The sequence below is a fragment of the Leuciscus leuciscus genome (genome assembly GCF_965113295.1).
Source record: "Leuciscus leuciscus genome assembly, chromosome: 4".
Lineage (NCBI taxonomy): Eukaryota > Metazoa > Chordata > Actinopteri > Cypriniformes > Leuciscidae > Leuciscus > Leuciscus leuciscus.
The window spans coordinates 46,412,912-46,423,825 of NC_138728.1; the positions used below are offsets into that span (position 1 = coordinate 46,412,912).

A 10,914-nucleotide genomic window follows, 5' to 3' on the forward strand; every position below is an offset into this window, starting at 1 on the left:
TTCTCTTTATTGGTATCTTTATTCTATTGTAGGCTATTTATTTGTACTACTTTTTTCAATTTAATTCAAAGATTGAAATCAAGCTTCCTTGTGTTGTGTAAATTCTTAAAAACAAAATTACCCCATTGTAAAAATGCAATGAGTGAGCATACATTTAGGCAAGATAAATGTAATAATAATAATAATAAAGTTTAAAAAAAGTCCCCCCCCCCCCCCCCCCCCCCCCCCCCATAAGAATCACCTAAGGGGGGATTCCCCCCCCCCATTTTCCAAAATGAAATTCAGGCCCTGGAATCTTCCAGGACCACCTATGCAACAAAATATGCCTCCTAAGGTGTCTCTAGAAACATTTAGCACCTTTTATATCTTTTTGTATCCTGTTCCTTGTTTGTGAAGGGCGATGATATCTTCTCTTAACTTTTTGGACCATTCTTTTGACTTAGCCATATTTCTAACATGCAGTCAAATATGACACTCAATAAGTGCAACTAATGAAGCCCTGGTTTGCAGATTTGTGCTGTTGTGAGGGATTCACTGGACATTTACTTTGAAACTGTCACGAAACGTGGACGATGCAACATATTTTGCGTTTTGCAAAAATTTTGCCACAAATACGTTTTTCTAATGAGCCTGGGTTGGAAGTAAAATTATTAATTTTCTTTAGATAAACATGTTTTCAATAACAACTTCTAAGTTACCATGGGGTCTTCATTTACCTGCCCTATACTTGATGTCAAATGTGAAAGTAGAGAGAGCAGCAGGCAAACGGTTGCTTGCTGCATCCAGCTTGGCAGTCGTGAGCCGGTAAGTTAATGGATTGTTATCAGTTATCTACCATATAGATAATCATGGAATTCCCTGATGATGGCCCATTTAAGAGCCATAAATTCGAGCTTGTGGGAAGGGTATTTAGATTACCTTTGAGTCAGCCCTCGGCTCGCATAACTAATGACCAGAGGTTGCCTGTTCTGTTCTTGGTACAGGGCTACGCCCAACCCTGCCGTGCTTCCATCCGTATGTAATACATATGACAGCTTAGGATCAGCGAAGCCAAGAACAGGAGCAGACACTAACTTGTTGAGGATCTCTTTGAATGCTGTCTGACACACAAAAGGCTCTTTTGTGTTTAAATACGTGTTGTCTTTAGCTGTTACCATTCCCCCTTTCTGCTGAGGAGGATATCCAGCTATAGGGTTAGTCAGTGGCTTGACGACTTTTGAGTAATATTTTTTGAAGCGTCTATAATATCCTGAGAATCCCAGGAATGATCTAAGTTCCTTTCAATTCTGGGGTCTCGGCCAGGTTGTAAATGCTAAAATTTTCTCAGGATCTGTCCTTACGCCTTCTCTAGAGACAGGTAGCGGACAGATTCAGAAAAATTCCGTCCAACTTCAGTCCGAAATCTCTGAGACGGTTAAGCACATGCTCCACTCAAGAAACTCTTCAGTTTTTACTAATTTAAACCTCAGCATTTTCGTTGGCATCTGACAGCATTTGTTAATTAACTGTTTCGTGACTTCAATCACTTTTGAAATGTCAAAAGGAAGGGGCAAACAGCGCTGTTAGCTGATTGGTGCATATGTTGGAGGCGCTTTCGCCATTGGATGTGCAGTTGCTGCAGCACAGCCAATGAGTGAGCCAGTCTCTCACTGTGCTTGCTGTGCAGCTGCAATGCGCTTTACATTTTAAGCTTCAATAAATCTGAGGAAATGAGTTTCCCCACTGCGTATAGCTACGCAATACTCGTTCCCTATCCGAGGGATTCGTAACCGAGGTTACGATAGTAACCGAGTAGTTCTTCTCCGCTTTAGTCTGTGTTGTTGACTGTCAGTCATCAGTGCCTGAACCCTGGGATGTATGGTGGGGGTAGGGGTGTCAGCTCTGTGAGCTGTTATTTGTAGTGTGGAGGTGCTAGGCAGTGGTGTGAAGGTAGCCGATCTTTCGTCTGCCAGTAAGGGTGTTGCAGGTCTCTGTATGGCAGGAAGGGGACAGAAAGGTGTAGTAAGTTCAGACAACTCTGGCTCCACTTCCTCCTCAGCCACAGTCATGTCCAGAGGTTCCAGCTCACTCTGGAAAGTGTGTCTGGAACTACAATTAAATTAATCAATATATGATATCAATATATATGGCACCAATACATAAGTATTGCTGTACATTACACACAAGTAATATTATATTCATGCTCAGTGAAACAATATGTTGTACTAATTGTCTATAAAGCTCAGTGAAACAATTTTTTGTACTAATTGTCTATAAAAGAAAATAAAAAACTAAATAGCAAGGTAAAACATGAGGTCAACAACAATGTCATACTAACTTTCTAGGCTGCATGTACGGCAACAGAAATGACATTACTCTGTCGTACTTCCATTCCCTGACTGTGCCACCTGCAGAACCACTGGGCAAATTATATATATTTTTTGCTTCTTGTTTCTGACAAAAGCATCTCTCAACAACTTCCAGCTTCGCTTGCATTCACTCACTGTAAAATAAATTATAAATATGTATATAAATATGTGAATTTATCCATATATATGTTATACAGAAAAAAAATATACCTGGCCTTCCAGTACCGTCTAGGGATAAGCACCGTTGCTGAGTCTGTCCACATGACCTGTAGAGCAATTGAGCAGCAGACATTTTCACCTGGCTACACCCAATGTTTAGATCTGTAGTGGTATTTATGCAAATGACCCATAAAGAATTTACTTCCAATATATTTTATTAATAAAATAAATGGAAGTGATTTGGCAAGTCAACTGTAAGGTTACATTTGCCAGCATATGTCCCAACATTGCAAAAAAAACAACAGGAAAAGAAATGTGTGCCTGTTCTAGCAGCATACTTGTAGTCAATGAATACAAACTTCAGCATATTCTTAAAAACTTCAGCATATTCTTAATCTCTAACATTAAATATACTTCTATCCAACATCCTCCTGTTATGTGCAATGAGCAATATAATCCTTCAGACAAAAAATAAATAAACATTTTGCTGTAGCAAAATCACAAACAGCTTTCATACTAAAATAATGCTTGTGGACTTATGCATATTCTGAATAATTAGTAACATACAAAGCTGCTCTTATACACAAATAAATAATAAAGAGTCTAAGATTTATGACTTGAAATTATTGATGTATACCAAAATCAAAAGCAGCTTATCAAAAAAAAGTAAATGAACATCTGCAGAGAGCACAGTCAAAATGTAACTTTTTTTGACTGCCATTGTACTGATACACACTGTGTGCCTGTGGAGGGCAGTACAGTAAACCTACGTATAACGTACATATAACAGATCTGCAGTGTTGTGTGTAACGCGTTACAAAGTAATTTGGACAGAGAAATTTTGGTAACGAAACAGTTACTTTTTCAATTCGTCACAACGTTACTTTTCCCAGCGACAGATTTGACGTCTTCTCAGCTGCGCGCTTGCAATAGTCACAAGCTCCACATGGTACGTGACAGAGGCTGGTAGCAGAGCAATCAATTCCGAGAATTACACTGCGCAAACCAAAAGTAATACTACCCACCGGATGAAGAAGGGTTGGCATTTAAAACACCAAATATTAAGGATTGGCATATCAAGCTAAATATTTTTCGATGATTGTTCGAAAATCCCCCACATGCTCACCTGTAAGACGGTGTTCGCTCAAATCCTGCTCCGACATTACATTTCTCTGTACTGTAGGCTAATAGGCCTATACGTGTTAGCCTAGTCATTAAAGAAAACGATTTAGTTTCATATTTATGTTTAAATAAAATATATTTTTAATTACATCTATGTTGATTATATGAAAAGTGAAAAGCATGAGTAAGATCATAAGATGCGCAATCGGGAGACAAGTGGAGTGGGCAGACATTATTTTGACCACTCCATTAAGTTTGTTTTTGTAGAAAGCCTTTCTTTAAAGTGATTTTCCTTTTGTATTAATTGTATCTTAATTTTAATCAATGTTTCATCAACCAATTGCCTGGATTTAATAAATAAGAAAAATATAGCAGGCAATATAATCAGGACTTCTCAGGAGCTCACACGGTGCGTGAACTGGAGCTTGTCTCATAAATGAACCCAAACTCAGCGTATAAGCTTTGCCTCAAATACCTGAGAAATATACAGAAAGCTTGAAATGTGTACTTTTAAACAGAACAATTCAAAACGAAAGAAAACAGACTGCTCTCTGCTTATGTAATTCGTATGAAATGTGCATTTCTCTCTGGCGCATTCACTACTGCGAAGATCGCGAGTCAGCATTGTCAACTTCATCTTTGCAGCCGACACTGACAGAAAAAACTTGTTTATTAATAAACAATTAAAATGTGTCCTTGCTATATTTCACATATTCATAATCATTACTTTTGCCGGTTCTTTGTGACATTTTTCATGAACGCGTCACCACCGCTCAATAGTTAATATTGTTCTTTGGTGTTCACTTTATACAGGTTTTTCAAATGTTATTTAAATAAAAGATAAAAAAATTCTATCTCATAATCTCTCTTTTTTTCTATTTTTTCTTCTTCTAGTTTTTCAATAGGTAGAGTTCATAGTATAACTTTATGTAGGCCTACACATTTAGCAACAGATTTTGGGTTCTGCCCAAACTCAAGCAACATAAAAGTAACGTAAAAGTAACGAGTAACGTAAAAAGTTACTTTCCAAAGGGGGTAACTAAGTAAAGTAACGGATTACTTTTTTAAAGAAGTAATGAGTAAAGAACAAACACTACTTTTTAAAAGTAATTTCCCCAACACTGCAGATCTATTTACAGCATATTGATGTGAAAACAAATCAATACAGAAAGCAGCTCTCATACAAAAATAGAAAAAAGGCCACAATGAAATTATGCCAATTTTCCATTGTTAGCTTTTAACGAAGAGGGTACCGTTCGGATTTTGCGCTCATCATGCGTCTCTGTTATGCGCACGCCACAGACTGTCCGGGAGCTGCACTTCCGCGCTTCAGAGTTCCGCCTTTTGCGTTCCGTCAATATTACGTTATTAGGGGAAAAAAAAGTTTTTTGTTTTTTTTTGGATTTTTGACATTTGTGAATCGATTCACAATCGTCGTGTTTCTTGGAGTTAGTGGAGTTGTTCAGCAAGTATGACAGTGTTATTAAATTACACCTTGATGCCGTAAAAGAGAAGCAAGGAACCCAAAAAAAGACCTCTTGTCTCGCTCCTCTCGAACAGAACCCAGAATGACTTAATCAAAGCTTTGGCCATATCAGTAAAACGTGTCATCAGAGAAGAAATTTAAGACAGCAAAATCTTTTCTATATTCTGGATGAAATGCCAGATGTGTCCCACACTGAACAGGTTTCTTTTGTTGTGAGATATGTACACAACATGAAAATAAAGGAGCGATTCATTTAGGTGTGCAATGTGCATTCAACAAGCGGATATGATCTTGAAAATCTTGTGATGGCTCTACTGGAAGAAAATGACCTGAAAATAGAAAACATTCCGGGTCAAGGTTATGATGGGGCTGCAAACATGAGTGGGGACTATAAGGGACTGCAGTCCAGAATCCTAAAGCAAAATCCAAAGGTTTTTTATGTGCACTGTCAGGCACACTGCCTTAATCTGGTATTGGTGTAGAAAGAACAGAAGAAGAGTTTGAGAACATTTATAAACAGGTGTTACGTTCATAAGTGTCCTTGTGGGAGTGCCTGTGTTTTTTTTTTTCTCCCTCTCTTGCTTGCTCTCTCTCTTTTCCCTGTCGATCTCTTAGGCCGCCTTCCTTTACTGCTGATTGGCTCACGAGACTATCAGTCATCATTAAGCAATGTGACGCCGACCTATCCGCTGCCAGTAAAGTTTCCGCTGGCAAATAAAAGGACGCTGGAAAGGAGTGAATGGACTCTCTCTTTTGCTTTCTGTTTTTGCTATCATTTTACTCGGTTTTGACTTGCTTTATTTGTTATTTGCTTATGCCAAAATATGTTGTTTTGTTTTGACATTCTTGATCCTTATAACCTTTTGATTTACTATTTCGTTTGATTTTTGTTTTTTGCTTGGATGGCGTTGCTCTTTGATCTTTGCTGAGCTTACGCTCTCTGATGTTTACTCTTTACTCAAGAGGAAGGTGGATAGGGAAGATGTCATGCGACTTCCATTGTGCAACATTTAGATAACTCTGTGTATAGAAACCCCAGGTAAGAGGTGAACGCCACCCACTGTATGTTTTGTTTTTGTTAGCTGAGAGTAGGGAAGTATACGGCGTTGGGCGCTGAAGATTTAATTATTTTCTTTTCTTTTCTTTAGTTAGGTTAGAGGTTTAAATAAGGTAGGATTGTTTTTTTAGTTTTTTTGTTTCTTTCTTTCTTTTGGCGTTACTAGTGTCCCCTTTCTTTTGGGTTGATTTGCTTAGTTTTTTTGTTGTTGTTCATTTTTCTTTTTTTCTTTGTTTTATTGTACATTTTTGTAAATCTACTTTATAGTTTAATGGATTCTTTTCCTTTTGTATAATAAATCACTTTCACTGGCAGTTCGTGTTATTGCATTGTTTCTTGCCGCCTCCTATCATTTTCACAGATTTTGCCATAATACAAATGTTACTCCTCCTTCCCCTAGACAAATCTTAGAGGGGTCGTAACACAGGCTACAGAGAAGGCTGCATCAGTGGGCCTAGATCCTCCATCTGAGGTCCCTGGTCAAGCTAGGAGGAGGAAAGTGCCAGAGAAGTTCAAGTTTGCTGCCACATCAACTACGACTGAGCATGTTTTCCCAACTTTGCAGGAGCACTACCGTGCTAAAGTGTATTACGTTTTTGTGGACACTGATACAAGAGCTTCAGAGACGTTTTAGAGGAGATAATTCCAAATGGGAAATCTTGCATGCCTTCCATTGCCTGGCAGTCCCAGAGAAATGGAAAACAGCTAGCATTCCAACAGCAGCACTCCAAGCTGTGAAGAAACTGTGCCAGTTCTATAACATTGAAGATGAAGACAAATTGCAGACAGAATAGAAGGTCTTTCCATATGTCATACTCTTGCCCACCACCAGTCAATGTGTCATCTAGTCTTTCAGTGATCAAGGAAAACAATGCACATCTAGTTTTCCCCAACATGACTCAGCTGCTGAAGACATATGGCACACTTCCGGTGTCCACAGCAACTGTGGAACGTTCCTTCTCAAAACTGAAGCTGGTGAAAACCAAACTTCGCAGCCTTTGCAAAGAGGAGAGATTGTCCGACCTTCTTCTGTTGGCAATTGAGAAGGACATTCCAATAAATGACAATGATGTCATTGACATTTTTAGGGACATGGCCAACAGGAAATTGCTGTTATAAATGCCTACAACAACTCATCCCCCACTTATTGGTAAGGTTAATGCTACACTGTGATTTTAGTGGGTGCCAACAGAATGAACACACACAGACACACAGATTTTTGTTTCTTTATTAAAATTCAATCAAATCAAAATCCAACTACATCTCAGAGTCACAATGCAATTTGAAATCATGATTGTGTACTGTAGACACACAAGCACACACACCTCTGTCTGCATAGATTTTTCTGTCTCACTCTTACCCCTGCCATGGCCACCATCATCCTATCCCCCATTAATGTTTTTTTTTTCTCAGATAATTTTACTTTTTTTTTAAATCTGGTATCTTATTTTTTCTACCTGCAGCTCTTGGCGTGCAGTAACCTCTGTGAGCATCTCCCTCTTATTTTCTTGTGGCAGTCAGCCTTGGCAAAAGCAGCAGCTTTACAGCAGGTCAATGAGCTAGTGAGCCAGTTTCAAACACTGTCAGCAATCTTTACATCTTGTCATGGTCACATAATAATTGTTTAGCTAATAATCTTTACATCTTGTCATGGTCACATAATAATTGTTTAGCTAATATATCTCCTATATGTTTGTTTTAACCCTAAAACTGGCTATGTGATCTGGGTGTAACATAAGCCGCTTTACCAAGTAGTTACAGGAACCAAGTAGTTACAGGAACTTAGTTCTAGGAACTGTCCACTTCTAAACAGTTCTAAGAACTACTCTCCCCCAAACTCGGTTTTGCCGTTTGCGTTCGCACTGGCCAAGTGGCCATAGGAACTGGTAGGAGGGGTAAGGGAGTGACGCAAGCACGCCGACTTTTATTTTGACGGAGCGGAGTACGCCAGAGCAAACAATGCTCGCATTCTCTGTGTTCATTAGTTAGCGATCTGTCTAACAGTACTGTTAAACATGTTATTAGATAGAACTGTTATAGAAAGTACACAGTATATGAAAAAAAGGTTATTAGCCTATGCCGTGTGGTTGATGTCCAGTGTTGCTAGCTGAGCAGAAATACATAATCATGTTTGGCTTGGTCCCCTCAAAGTTGCGTTGGATTTTCTCTTCAGCATAAAGGTTTAGAGACCCATCTATCACTGTTTTCCATGTTTGTATAGTTAGTTTATGGAGTAAATATATAGGCTATAATCTGTGTGTTTACATTCGAGCTGTTTTAAAAATGGCAGGTGCTGGTGTTCCGCGTGCGTTCGGTCAATCAGGGTACACTAACGTCACGGGTAGTTCCTATAGTGTTGGTTTAGACCCTACTCTGAAGTAGGACCTAAATTAGTTCCTCCAAATGGAGTTCCTAGAACTAAAATCGTTCCTAGTTCCTGCGGTGCGAACACGCCGACATCTGGGTACTTTAGCCAATAGTTCTAGGAACTGTGAAAAGGTTCCTCCGGTCGGAAAGCGGCTATAGTTTTTGTCGTCTTTTTTGGGGCGTAAGAATGATTTTTTTTCATCAAATCCTTTTATCATTTATCACAGCCATCTTGAGTATGCTGGTCACATGATTTGTTTAAAAAAAATTGTGATTAATTAGTCAGCCTGACCTAAATCCAACATGACTGCCAGTGGTGCAGGACATTCAGATTTTGAGATAAGTAAATAAATATTAAACGTACTTTTCTTTTGAAAAAATAATACTAACACTGCTAACATTAATTATGAACATTGTCTTAAGGTGCTGAAAAAGAAAATGTATAAAAATATTGTTCGTTGTTATTTAGCACGTTTTGAAATATGTTACACCTGAGTCACATTGCCACAACCTTTGTAATTTTTGTAACAATACAAATCTTTGTATTCTGAGTTTTTTTTTTTTTTTTACAAATTATAAAATTTACAGGTTAATTAGGATACAATTGGACTATCCCTGTACCTGCACAAGCACTAAAACCTACTCCTTACAGGGGATTAGGACTAAATTCTTAACATACCTAAACCTACCCCTCACAGGAGGGTGACTTAATTAGGATACAATTGGACTATCCCTGTATCTAGGACTAAATTCTTAACATACCTAAACCTACCCCTCACAGGAGGGTGACTTAATTAGGATATTATTGGATTATCCCTGTATCTGCACAAGCACTAAAACCTACCCCGCATAGGAGGGATTAATACATTTTTATTATTATTATTATTATATTATTATTATTATTATTTATTTATTTATTTGTATTATTATTATTATTATTATTATTAATATCATTATCATCAACAAAGTTGGTTAAGGAAGTCTTGAAGTCTTCAGGTTGTACATGAAGTAATGGAGTGGAGAGTGGTGAGTTCTCTCTTCTTTTCTGTTAAAAAAAGATTTGGGGTGAAAATTAACTAAGCATGACTGCATACAAAATACTTGGTCAGACAACAATAGCCTCAACAGATGTTGTTACAGTTACTTCAGTCATTTTATATTCTAAAAAGAAATGCAAGACAAAATTAGAATGTAGAGGTGCCTAAAATCATAATGTGTTTGTGTATGTCAGCATCATTACAGCTTTTAATAATTACCTTAAATGACAGGTCCATCACTAATGGTGAAACGTACACCCCTTTACGCTTCCGGCTTTTCTTCCAAACCTCCATTTCCACTTTAAATGACTGGGAAAATATATATTTTGTCAAACACAAACCCACATAATTGCACATTTTCACAGCCTAATATCTGTAATCAAGCATTTTGTTTTTAAATTGTGATCAGGTTAAACTACAAAGTTAAGTGCTTTCACTGAACTGACTTTAAGTAGCATACTTTCTTCCTGCATCTTTCCACATCTGCATATTCCAGGAGCAGTGCATCATGCATCTTTTTGTAAATGGTCACAAAGTCATCCAGTCTTTTTAACCTCCTCCTTTGGAACCGGATTTTCTTCAGGTCCCATTGACTCTTCTCCGTTATCCCTTGTGTACGGTTGTCTTGAGTGAAGTTCTGAAAATGTAAGGTACATCTCTTATCTGTTCACAATTTAAGGCCAAAAATAAAACTATGGTTTTGATACAAATTTCAGATGTTTCTTTCAGCAATTTACCAGTTTTTTTGACTGTCTAACTTTGTTGTAGACCTTACTCAGTTGCTGGTGCACAGGGCTTGTCCCGTGACGTCCTAGATCCCCTAAAGACCATTTAAACCTGGTAAAGAACTCGACACAAATGCTGTATTGAATAATTAGTTGTCTTAAATCAAAGACTCAAACCTACCTAGCATCACTCCAGACCACAGTCTGGCATGTGGAAGAAACTATTTGACCAAACTGGAAATGAATACTGGTGCATGATAAATGTTGCATTTACCATCAAGATCAAGCAATGCATTATTCCCCGGAAATGCGTCATGAGGGGTGTGGTTATGACATCATGCTGAAAAGCAATATTTATCATTACAGACAAATTTCAAATGTTTATATCAGAATGCATTACTAATAATTTATTCTGTTAAACACCAATCTCGCTCAGCTCTGCCTGTCTGACCTGAACTGAGATGAGATGCATGATATGTCCTGGAGAAGTGTTGTTTAGTTTATCTGATAGTAAATCAAACTTTAACCCTTGTGTCCACTCTGCTGCAGCCATAAGATTTATCAGCCAGAAGGTTCACTGCACTAACCAATAATACCAAGCAGATCTGGTTGG

General features: G+C 38.0%; 1 long non-coding RNA gene across 1 annotated transcript; it reads right to left on the reverse strand.

Annotated features, from left to right (window-relative positions):
- Positions 1-9,468: 9,468 nt before the first annotated feature.
- LOC309496574 lies at positions 9,469-10,595 on the reverse strand. Its single transcript, XR_014205170.1, has 5 exons — positions 10,483-10,595; positions 10,314-10,396; positions 10,037-10,213; positions 9,796-9,885; positions 9,469-9,584 (listed from the first exon to the last, which is right to left on the reverse strand). It is a non-coding gene; the product is annotated as an uncharacterized lncRNA (long non-coding RNA).
- Between the last annotated feature and the right edge of the window lie 319 nt (positions 10,596-10,914).